Source organism: Ranitomeya variabilis, chromosome 5, assembly GCF_051348905.1.
Source record: "Ranitomeya variabilis isolate aRanVar5 chromosome 5, aRanVar5.hap1, whole genome shotgun sequence".
NCBI lineage: Eukaryota > Metazoa > Chordata > Amphibia > Anura > Dendrobatidae > Ranitomeya > Ranitomeya variabilis.
In genome coordinates, this window is record NC_135236.1 from 449,432,931 (window position 1) to 449,445,821 (window position 12,891).

Below are 12,891 nucleotides of genomic sequence, written 5' to 3' on the forward strand. Positions count from 1 at the left end.
CCAAAGAGGGGGTATAGTGCGTGTTTGATTTGTGGAAAAAACATTTTTGGCTGAAAATCAGCCATTTTTGGCTTGGCCGGGTATTAGATTTTTTGACGTTTTCAGGTTTTGCGAAAAATCACGTAATTCTCCTACTTCTACATCTAGAGGGTTAAAACTATGTTGGAAAGGATCCCAAAAGAGTTCCCAAAGAGGGGGTATAGTGCATGTTTGATTTGTGGAAAAAAAATTTTGGCTGAAAATCAGCCATCTTTGGCTTGGCCGGGTATTAGATTTTTTGACGTTTTCAGGTTTTGCGAAAAATCACTTAACTCTCCTACTTCTACATCTAGAGGGTTAAAACTATGTTGGAAAGCATCCCAAAAGAGTTCCCAAAGAGGGGGTATAGTGCATGTTTGATTTGTGGAAAAAAAAAATTAGGCTGAAAATCAGCCATTTTTGGCTTGGCCGGGTATTAGATTTTTTGACGTTTTCAGGTTTTGCGAAAAATCACTTAATTCTCCTACTTCTACATCTAGAGGGTTAAAACTATGTTGGAAAGCATCCCAAAAGAGTTCCCAAAGAGGGGGTATAGTGCATGTTTGATTTGTGGAAAAAAAAAATTAGGCTGAAAATCAGCCATTTTTGGCTTGGCCGGGTATTAGATTTTTTGACGTTTTCAGGTTTTGCGAAAAATCACTTAATTCTCCTACTTCTACATCTAGAGGGTTAAAACTATGTTGGAAAGCATCCCAAAAGAGTTCCCAAAGAGGGGGTATAGTGCGTGTTTGATTTGTGGAAAAAAAAATTTTGGCTGAAAATCAGCCATTTTTGGCTTGGCCGGGTATTAGATTTTTTGACGTTTTCAGGTTTTGCGAAAAATCACTTAATTCTCCTACTTCTACATCTAGAGGGTTGAAACTATGTTGGAAAGTATCCCAAAAGAGTTCCCAAAGAGGGGGTATAGTGCGTGTTTGATTTGTGGAAAAAAAAAATTTTGGCTGAATATCAGCCATTTTTGGCTTGGCCGGGTATTAGATTTTTTGACGTTTTCAGGTTTTGCGAAAAATCACTTAATTCTCCTACTTCTACATCTAGAGGGTTAAAACTATGTTGGAAAGCATCCCAAAAGAGTTCCCAAAGAGGGGGTATAGTGCGTGTTTGATTTGTGGAAAAAAAAATTTTGGCTGAAAATCAGCCATTTTTGGCTTGGCCGGGTATTAGATTTTTTGACGTTTTCAGGTTTTGCGAAAAATCACTTAATTCTCCTACTTCTACATCTAGAGGGTTAAAACTATGTTGGAAAGCATCCCAAAAGAGTTCCCAAAGAGGGGGTATAGTGCGTGTTTGATTTGTGGAAAAAAAAATTTGGGCTGAAAATCAGCCATTTTTGGCTTGGCCGGGTATTAGATTTTTTGATGTTTTCAGGTTTTGCGAAAAATCACTTAATTCTCCTACTTCTACATCTAGAGGGTTAAAACTATGTTGGAAAGCATCCCAAAAGAGTTCCCAAAGAGGGGGTATAGTGCGTGTTTGATTTGTGGAAAAAAAAAATTTGGCTGAAAATCAGACATTTTTGGCTTGGCCGGGTATTGGATTTTTTGACGTTTTCAGGTTTTGTGAAAAATCACTTAATTCTCCTACTTCTACATCTAGAGGGTTAAAACTATGTTGGTAAGCATCCCAAAAGAGCTCCCAAAGAGGGGGTATAGTGCGTGTTTGATTTGTGGAAAAATAATTTTTGGCTGAAAATCAGCCATTTTTGGCTTGGCCGGGTATTAGATTTTTTGACGTTTTCAGGTTTTGCGAAAAATCACTTAATTCTCCTACTTCTACATCTAGAGGGTTAAAACTATGTTGGAAAGCATCCCAAAAGAGTTCCCAAAGAGGGGGTATAGTGCGTGAATATTTGTGGAAAAAAAAATTTTGGCTGAAAATCAGCCATTTTTGGTTAGGCCGGGTATTAGATTTTTTTACGTTTTCAGGTTTTGCGAAAAATCACTTAATTCTCCTACTTCTACATCTAGAGGGTTAAAACTATGTTGGAAAGCATCCCAAAAGAGTTCCCAAAGAGGGGGTATAGTGCGTGTTTGATTTGTGGAAAAAAAATTTGGGCTGAAAATCAGCCATTTTTGGCTTGGCCGGGTATTAGATTTTTTGATGTTTTCAGGTTTTGCGAAAAATCACTTAATTCTCCTACTTCTACATCTAGAGGGTTAAAACTATGTTGGAAAGCATCCCAAAAGAGTTCCCAAAGAGGGGGTATAGTGCGTGTTTGATTTGTGGAAAAAAAAAATTTGGCTGAAAATCAGACATTTTTGGCTTGGACGGGTATTGGATTTTTTGACGTTTTCAGGTTTTGTGAAAAATCACTTAATTCTCCTACTTCTACATCTAGAGGGTTAAAACTATGTTGGTAAGCATCCCAAAAGAGCTCCCAAAGAGGGGGTATAGTGCGTGTTTGATTTGTGGAAAAATAATTTTTGGCTGAAAATCAGCCATTTTTGGCTTGGCCGGGTATTAGATTTTTTGACGTTTTCAGGTTTTGCGAAAAATCACTTAATTCTCCTACTTCTACATCTAGAGGGTTAAAACTATGTTGGAAAGCATCCCAAAAGAGTTCCCAAAGAGGGGGTATAGTGCGTGTTTGATTTGTGGAAAAAAAAATTTTGGCTGAAAATCAGCCATTTTTGGTTAGGCCGGGTATTAGATTTTTTGACGTTTTCAGGTTTTGCGAAAAATCACTTAATTCTCCTACTTCTACATCTAGAGGGTTAAAACTATGTTGGAAAGCATCCCAAAAGAGTTCCCAAAGAGGGGGTATAGTGCGTGTTTGATTTGTGGAAAAAAAATTTTGGCTGAAAATCAGCCATTTTTGGCTTGGCCGGGTATTAGATTTTTTTACGTTTTCAGGTTTTGCGAAAAATCACTTAATTCTCCTACTTCTACATCTAGAGGGTTAAAACTATGTTGGAAAGCATCCCAAAAGAGTTCCCAAAGAGGGGGTATAGTGCATGTTTGATTTGTGGAAATAAAAATTTAGGCTGAAAATCAGCCATTTTTGGCTTGGCCGGGTATTAGATTTTTTGACGTTTTCAGGTTTTGCGAAAAATCACTTAATTCTCCTACTTCTACATCTAGAGGGTTAAAACTATGTTGGAAAGCATCCCAAAAGAGTTCCCAAAGAGGGGGTATAGTGCGTGTTTGATTTGTGGAAAAAAAAATTTTGGCTGAAAATCAGCCATTTTTGGCTTGGCCGGGTATTAGATTTTGTGACGTTTTCAGGTTTTGCGAAAAATCACTTAATTCTCCTACTTCTACATCTAGAGGGTTAAAACTATGTTGGAAAGCATCCCAAAAGAGTTCCCAAAGAGGGGGTATAGTGCGTGTTTGATTTGTGGAAAAAAAAATTTTGGCTGAAAATCAGCCATTTTTGGCTTGGCCGGGTATTAGATTTTGTGACGTTTTCAGGTTTTGCGAAAAATCACTTAATTCTCCTACTTCTACATCTAGAGGGTTAAAACTATGTTGGACAGCATCCCAAAAGAGTTCCCAAAGAGGGGGTATAGTGCGTGTTTGATTTGTGGAAAAAAAAATTTTGGCTGAAAATCAGCCATTTTTGGTTAGGCCGGGTATTAGATTTTTTGACGTTTTCAGGTTTTGCGAAAAATCACTTAATTCTCCTACTTCTACATCTAGAGGGTTAAAACTATGTTGGAAAGCATCCCAAAAGAGTTACCAAAGAGGGGGTATAGTGCGTGTTTGATTTGTGGAAAAAAAATTTTGGCTGAAAATCAGCCATTTTTGGCTTGGCCGGGTATTAGATTTTTTTACATTTTCAGGTTTTGCGAAAAATCACTTAATTCTCCTACTTCTACATCTAGAGGGTTAAAACTATGTTGGAAAGCATCCCAAAAGAGTTCCCAAAGAGGGGGTATAGTGCATGTTTGATTTGTGGAAAAAAAAATTTTGGCTGAAAATCAGCCATTTTTGGCTTGGCCGGGTATTAGATTTTTTGACGTTTTCAGGTTTTGCGAAAAATCACTTAATTCTCCTACTTCTACATCTAGAGGGTTGAAACTATGTTGGAAAGCATCCCAAAAGAGTTCCCAAAGAGGGGGTATAGTGCGTGTTTGATTTGTGGAAAAAAAAATTTTGGCTGAATATCAGCCATTTTTGGCTTGGCCGGGTATTAGATTTTTTGACGTTTTCAGGTTTTGCGAAAAATCACTTAATTATCCTACTTCTACATCTAGAGGGTTAAAACTATGTTGGAAAGCATCCCAAAAGAGTTCCCAAAGAGGGGGTATAGTGCGTGTTTGATTTGTGGAAAAAAAATTTGGCTGAAAATCAGCCATTTTTGGCTTGGCCGGGTATTAGATTTTTTGACGTTTTCAGGTTTTGCGAAAAATCACTTAATTCTCCTACTTCTACATCTAGAGGGTTAAAACTATGTTGGAAAGCATCCCAAAAGAGTTCCCAAAGAGGGGGTATAGTGCGTGTTTGATTTGTGGAAAAAAAAATTTGGGCTGAAAATCAGCCATTTTTGGCTTGGCCGGGTATTAGATTTTTTGATGTTTTCAGGTTTTGCGAAAAATCACTTAATTCTCCTACTTCTACATCTAGAGGGTTAAAACTATGTTGGAAAGCATCCCAAAAGAGTTCCCAAAGAGGGGGTATAGTGCGTGTTTGATTTGTGGAAAAAAAAATTTTGGCTGAAAATCAGCCATTTTTGGCTTGGCCGGGTATTAGATTTTTTGACGTTTTCAGGTTTTGCGAAAAATCACTTAATTCTCCTACTTCTACATCTAGAGGGTTAAAACTATGTTGGAAAGCATCCCAAAAGAGTTCCCAAAGAGGGGGTATAGTGCGTGTTTGATTTGTGGAAAAAAAAATTTGGGCTGAAAATCAGCCATTTTTGGCTTGGCCGGGTATTAGATTTTTTGATGTTTTCAGGTTTTGCGAAAAATCACTTAATTCTCCTACTTCTACATCTAGAGGGTTAAAACTATGTTGGAAAGCATCCCAAAAGAGTTCCCAAAGAGGGGGTATAGTGCGTGTTTGATTTGTGGAAAAAAAAAATTTGGCTGAAAATCAGACATTTTTGGCTTGGCCGGGTATTGGATTTTTTGACGTTTTCAGGTTTTGTGAAAAATCACTTAATTCTCCTACTTCTACATCTAGAGGGTTAAAACTATGTTGGTAAGCATCCCAAAAGAGCTCCCAAAGAGGGGGTATAGTGCGTGTTTGATTTGTGGAAAAATAATTTTTGGCTGAAAATCAGCCATTTTTGGCTTGGCCGGGTATTAGATTTTTTGACGTTTTCAGGTTTTGCGAAAAATCACTTAATTCTCCTACTTCTACATCTAGAGGGTTAAAACTATGTTGGAAAGCATCCCAAAAGAGTTCCCAAAGAGGGGGTATAGTGCGTGTTTGATTTGTGGAAAAAAAATTTTTGGCTGAAAATCAGCCATTTTTGGCTTGGCCGGGTATTAGATTTTTTAACGTTTTCAGGTTTTGCGAAAAATCACTTAATTCTCCTACTTCTACATCTAGAGGGTTAAAACTATGTTGGAAAGCATCCCAAAAGAGTTCCCAAAGAGGGGGTATAGTGCGTGTTTGATTTGTGGAAAAAAAAATTTTGGCTGAAAATCAGCCATTTTTGGCTTGGCCGGGTATTAGATTTTTTGACGTTTTCAGGTTTTGCGAAAAATCACTTAATTCTCCTACTTCTACATCTAGAGGGTTAAAACTATGTTGGAAAGCATCCCAAAAGAGTTCCCAAAGAGGGGGTATAGTGCGTGTTTGATTTGTGGAAAAAAAAATTTTGGCTGAAAATCAGCCATTTTTGGCTTGGCCGGGTATTAGATTTTTTGACGTTTTCAGGTTTTGCGAAAAATCACTTAATTCTCCTACTTCTACATCTAGAGGGTTAAAACTATGTTGGAAAGCATCCCAAAAGAGTTCCCAAAGAGGGGGTATAGTGCGTGTTTGATTTGTGGAAAAAAATTTTTGGCTGAAAATCAGCCATTTTTGGCTTGGCCGGGTATTAGATTTTGTGACGTTTTCAGGTTTTGCGAAAAATCACTTAATTCTCCTACTTCTACATCTAGAGGGTTAAAACTATGTTGGAAAGCATCCCAAAAGAGTTCATAAAAGAGGGGGTATAGTGCGTGTTTGATTTGTGGAAAAAAAAATTTTGGCTGAAAATCAGCCATTTTTGGTTAGGCCGGGTATTAGATTTTTTGACGTTTTCAGGTTTTGCGAAAAATCACTTAATTCTCCTACTTCTACATCTAGAGGGTTAAAACTATGTTGGAAAGCATCCCAAAAGAGTTCCCAAAGAGGGGGTATAGTGCGTGTTTGATTTGTGGAAAAAAAAATTTGGCTGAAAATCAGCCATTTTTGGCTTGGCCGGGTATTAGATTTTTTTACGTTTTCAGGTTTTGCGAAAAATCACTTAATTCTCCTACTTCTACATCTAGAGGGTTAAAACTATGTTGGAAAGCATCCCAAAAGAGTTCCCAAAGAGGGGGTATAGTGCATGTTTGATTTGTGGAAAAAAAAATTTAGGCTGAAAATCAGCCATTTTTGGCTTGGCCGGGTATTAGATTTTTTGACGTTTTCAGGTTTTGTGAAAAATCACTTAATTCTCCTACTTCTACATCTAGAGGGTTAAAACTATGTTGGAAAGCATCCCAAAAGAGTTCCCAAAGAGGGGGTATAGTGCGTGTTTGATTTGTGGAAAAAAAAATTTTGGCTGAACATCAGCCATTTTTGGCTTGGCCGGGTATTAGATTTTTTGACGTTTTCAGGTTTTGCAAAAAATCACTTAATTATCCTACTTCTACATCTAGAGGGTTAAAACTATGTTGGAAAGCATCCCAAAAGAGTTCCCAAAGAGGGGGTATAGTGCGTGTTTGATTTGTGGAAAAAAAAAATTTGGCTGAAAATCAGCCATTTTTGGCTTGGCCGGGTATCAGATTTTTTGACGTTTTCAGGTTTTGCGAAAAATCACTTAATTCTCCTACTTCTACATCTAGAGGGTTAAAACTATGTTGGAAAGCATCCAAAAAGAGTTCCCAAAGAGGGGGTATAGTGTGTGATTGATTTGTGGAAAAAAAAATTTTGGCTGAAAATCAGCCATTTTTGGCTTGGCCGGGTATTAGATTTTTTGACGTTTTCAGGTTTTGCGAAAAATCACTTAATTCTCCTACTTCTACATCTAGAGGGTTAAAACTATGTTGGAAAGTATCCCAAAAGAGTTCCCAAAGAGGGGGTATAGTGCGTGTTTGATTTGTGGAAAAAAAAAATTTGGGCTGAAAATCAGCCATTTTTGGCTTGGCCGGGTATTAGATTTTTTGACGTTTTCAGGTTTTGCGAAAAATCACTTAATTCTCCTACTTCTACATCTAGAGGGTTAAAACTATGTTGGAAAGCATCCCAAAAGAGTTCCCAAAGAGGGGGTATAGTGCGTGTTTGATTTGTGGAAAAAAAAAATTTGGCTGAAAATCAGACATTTTTGGCTTGGCCGGGTATTGGATTTTTTGACGTTTTCAGGTTTTGTGAAAAATCACTTAATTCTCCTACTTCTACATCTAGAGGGTTAAAACTATGTTGGAAAGCATCCCAAAAGAGCTCCCAAAGAGGGGGTATAGTGCGTGTTTGATTTGTGGAAAAATAATTTTTGGCTGAAAATCAGCCATTTTTGGCTTGGCCGGGTATTAGATTTTTTGACGTTTTCAGGTTTTGCGAAAAATCACTTAATTCTCCTACTTCTACATCTAGAGGGTTAAAACTATGTTGGAAAGCATCCCAAAAGAGTTCCCAAAGAGGGGGTATAGTGCGTGTTTGATTTGTGGAAAAAAAAATTTTGGCTGAAAATCAGCCATTTTTGGCTTGGCCGGGTATTAGATTTTTTGACGTTTTCAGGTTTTGCGAAAAATCACTTAATTCTCCTACTTCTACATCTAGAGGGTTAAAACTATGTTGGAAAGCATCCCAAAAGAGTTCCCAAAGAGGGGGTATAGTGCGTGTTTGATTTGTGGAAAAAAATTTTTGGGCTGAAAATCAGCCATTTTTGGCTTGGCCGGGTATTAGATTTTTTGACGTTTTCAGGTTTTGCGAAAAATCACTTAATTCTCCTACTTCTACATCTAGAGGGTTAAAACTATGTTGGAAAGCATCCCAAAAGAGTTCCCAAAGAGGGGGTATAGTGCGTGTTTGATTTGTGGAAAAAAAAAATTTGGCTGAAAATCACCATTTTTTGCTTGGCCGGGTATTAGATTTTTTGACGTTTTCAGGTTTTGTGAAAAATCACTTAATTCTCCTACTTCTACATCTAGAGGGTTAAAACTATGTTGGAAAGCATCCCAAAAGAGTTCCCAAAGAGGGGGTATAGTGCGTGTTTGATTTGTGGAAAAAAAAATTTTGGCTGAAAATCAGCCATTTTTGGCTTGGCCGGGTATTAGATTTTTTGACGTTTTCAGGTTTTGCGAAAAATAACTTAATTCTCCTACTTCTACATCTAGAGGGTTAAAACTATGTTGGAAAGCATCCCAAAAGAGTTCCCAAAGAGGGGGTATAGTGCGTGTTTGATTTGTGGAAAAAAAAATTTTGGCTGAAAATCAGCCATTTTTTGCTTGGCCGGGTATTAGATTTTTTGACGTTTTCAGGTTTTGCAAAAAATCACTTAATTCTCCTACTTCTACATCTAGAGGGTTAAAACTATGTTGGAAAGCATCCCAAAAGAGTTCCCAAAGAGGGGGTATAGTGCGTGTTTGATTTGTGAAAAAAAAAATTTGGCTGAAAATCAGCCATTTTTGGCTTGGCCAGGTATTAGATTTTTTGACGTTTTCAGGTTTTGCGAAAAATCACTTAATTCTCCTACTTGTACATCTGGAGGGTTAAAACTATGTTGGAAAGCATCCCAAAAGAGTTCCCAAAGAGGGGGTATAGTGCATGTTTGATTTGTGGAAAAAAAAATTTAGGCTGAAAATCAGCCATTTTTGGCTTGGTCGGGTATTAGATTTTTTGACGTTTTCAGGTTTTGCGAAAAATCACTTAATTCTCCTACTTCTACATCTAGAGTGTTAAAACTATGTTGGAAAGCATCCCAAAAGAGTTCTCAAAGAGGGGGTATAGTGCGTGTTTGATTTGTGGAAAAAAAAATTTTGGCTGAAAATCAGCCATTTTTGGCTTGGCCGGGTATTAGATTTTTTGACGTTTTCAGGTTTTGCGAAAAATCACTTAATTCTCCTACTTCTACATCTAGAGGGTTAAAACTATGTTGGAAAGCATCCCAAAAGAGTTCCCAAAGAGGGGGTATAGTGCGTGTTTGATTTGTGGAAAAAAAAATTTTGGCTGAAAATCAGCCATTTTTGGCTTGGCCGGGTATTAGATTTTTTGACGTTTTCAGGTTTTGCGAAAAATCACTTAATTCTCCTACTTCTACATCTAGAGGGTTAAAACTATGTTGGAAAGCATCCCAAAAGAGTTCCCAAAGAGGGGGTATAGTGCGTGTTTGATTTGTGGAAAAAAAAAATTTGGCTGAAAATCAGCCATTTTTGGCTTGGCCAGGTATTAGATTTATTGACGTTTTCAGGTTTTGCAAAAAATCACTTAATTCTCCTACTTCTACATCTAGAGGGTTAAAACTATGTTGGAAAGCATCCCAAAAGAGTTCCCAAAGAGGGGGTATAGTGCATGTTTGATTTATGGAAAAAAAAATTTAGGCTGAAAATCAGCCATTTTTGGCTTGGTCGGGTATTAGATTTTTTGACGTTTTCAGGTTTTGCGAAAAATCACTTAATTCTCCTACTTCTACATCTAGAGGGTTAAAACTATGTTGGAAAGCATCCCAAAAGAGTTCCCAAAGAGGGGGTATAGTGCGTGTTTGATTTGTGGAAAAAAAAATTTTGGCTGAAAATCAGCCATTTTTGGCTTGGCCGGGTATTAGATTTTTTGACGTTTTCAGGTTTTGCGAAAAATCACTTAATTCTCCTACTTCTACATCTAGAGGGTTAAAACTATGTTGGAAAGCATCCCAAAAGAGTTCCCAAAGAGGGGGTATAGTGCGTGTTTGATTTGTGGAAAAAAAATTTTTGGCTGAAAATCAGCCATTTTTGGCTTGGCCGGGTATTAGATTTTTTGACGTTTTCAGGTTTTGCGAAAAATCACTTAATTCTCCTACTTCTACATCTAGAGGGTTAAAACTGTGTTGGAAAGCATCCCAAAAGAGTTCCCAAAGAGGGGGTATAGTGCATGTTTGATTTGTGGAAAAAAAAATTTTGGCTGAAAATCAGCCATTTTTGGCTTGGCCGGGTATAAGATTTTTTGACGTTTTCAGGTTTTGCGAAAAATCACTTAATTCTCCTACTTCTACATCTAGAGGGTTAAAACTATGTTGGAAAGCATCCCAAAAGAGTTCTCAAAGAGGGGGTATAGTGCATGTTTGATTTGTGGAAAAAAAAATTTAGGCTGAAAATCAGCCATTTTTGGCTTGGCCGGGTATTAGATTTTTTGACGTTTTCAGGTTTTGCGAAAAATCACTTAATTCTCCTACTTCTACATCTAGAGGGTTAAAACTATGTTGGAAAGCATCCCAAAAGAGTTCCCAAAGAGGGGGTATAGTGCGTGTTTGATTTGTGGAAAAAACATTTTTGGCTGAAAATCAGCCATTTTTGGCTTGGCCGGGTATTAGATTTTTTGACGTTTTCAGGTTTTGCGAAAAATCACTTAATTCTCCTACTTCTACATCTAGAGGGTTAAAACTATGTTGGAAAGCATCCCAAAAGAGTTCCCAAAGAGGGGGTATAGTGCATGTTTGATTTGTGGAAAAAAAATTTTGGCTGAAAATCAGCCATCTTTGGCTTGGCCGGGTATTAGATTTTTTGACGTTTTCAGGTTTTGCGAAAAATCACTTAACTCTCCTACTTCTACATCTAGAGGGTTAAAACTATGTTGGAAAGCATCCCAAAAGAGTTCCCAAAGAGGGGGTATAGTGCATGTTTGATTTGTGGAAAAAAAAAATTAGGCTGAAAATCAGCCATTTTTGGCTTGGCCGGGTATTAGATTTTTTGACGTTTTCAGGTTTTGCGAAAAATCACTTAATTCTCCTACTTCTACATCTAGAGGGTTAAAACTATGTTGGAAAGCATCCCAAAAGAGTTCCCAAAGAGGGGGTATAGTGCATGTTTGATTTGTGGAAAAAAAAAATTAGGCTGAAAATCAGCCATTTTTGGCTTGGCCGGGTATTAGATTTTTTGACGTTTTCAGGTTTTGCGAAAAATCACTTAATTCTCCTACTTCTACATCTAGAGGGTTAAAACTATGTTGGAAAGCATCCCAAAAGAGTTCCCAAAGAGGGGGTATAGTGCGTGTTTGATTTGTGGAAAAAAAAATTTTGGCTGAAAATCAGCCATTTTTGGCTTGGCCGGGTATTAGATTTTTTGACGTTTTCAGGTTTTGCGAAAAATCACTTAATTCTCCTACTTCTACATCTAGAGGGTTAAAACTATGTTGGAAAGCATCCCAAAAGAGTTCCCAAAGAGGGGGTATAGTGCGTGTTTGATTTGTGGAAAAAAAATTTTGGCTGAAAATCAGCCATTTTTGGCTTGGCCGGGTATTAGATTTTTTGACGTTTTCAGGTTTTGCGAAAAATCACTTAATTCTCCTACTTCTACATCTAGAGGGTTAAAACTATGTTGGAAAGCATCCCAAAAGAGTTCCCAAAGAGGGGGTATAGTGCGTGTTTGATTTGTGGAAAAAAAAATTTTGGCTGAAAATCAGCCATTTTTGGCTTGGCCGGGTATTAGATTTTTTGACGTTTTCAGGTTTTGTGAAAAATCACTTAATTCTCCTACTTCTACATCTAGAGGGTTAAAACTATGTTGGAAAGCATCCCAAAAGAGCTCCCAAAGAGGGGGTATAGTGCGTGTTTGATTTGTGGAAAAAAAAATTTTGGCTGAAAATCAGCCATTTTTGGCTTGGCCGGGTATTAGATTTTTTGACGTTTTCAGGTTTTGCGAAAAATCACTTAATTCTCCTACTTCTACATCTAGAGGGTTAAAACTATGTTGGAAAGCATCCCAAAAGAGTTCCCAAAGAGGGGGTATAGTGCGTGTTTGATTTGTGGAAAAAAAAATTTTGGCTGAAAATCAGCCATTTTTGGCTTGGCCGGGTATTAGATTTTTTGACGTTTTCAGGTTTTGCGAAAAATCACTTAATTCTCCTACTTCTACATCTAGAGGGTTAAAACTATGTTGGAAAGCATCCCAAAAGAGTTCCCAAAGAGGGGGTATAGTGCGTGTTTGATTTGTGGAAAAAAAAATTTTGGCTGAAAATCAGCCATTTTTTGCTTGGCCGGGTATTAGATTTTTTGACGTTTTCAGGTTTTGCAAAAAATCACTTAATTCTCCTACTTCTACATCTAGAGGGTTAAAACTATGTTGGAAAGCATCCCAAAAGAGTTCCCAAAGAGGGGGTATAGTGCGTGTTTGATTTGTGAAAAAAAAAATTTGGCTGAAAATCAGCCATTTTTGGCTTGGCCAGGTATTAGATTTTTTGACGTTTTCAGGTTTTGCGAAAAATCACTTAATTCTCCTACTTGTACATCTGGAGGGTTAAAACTATGTTGGAAAGCATCCCAAAAGAGTTCCCAAAGAGGGGGTATAGTGCGTGTTTGATTTGTGAAAAAAAAAATTTGGCTGAAAATCAGCCATTTTTGGCTTGGTCGGGTATTAGATTTTTTGACGTTTTCAGGTTTTGCGAAAAATCACTTAATTCTCCTACTTCTACATCTAGAGGGTTAAAACTATGTTGGAAAGCATCCCAAAAGAGTTCCCAAAGAGGGGGTATAGTGCGTGTTTGATTTGTGGAAAAAAAAATTTTGGCTGAAAATCAGCCATTTTT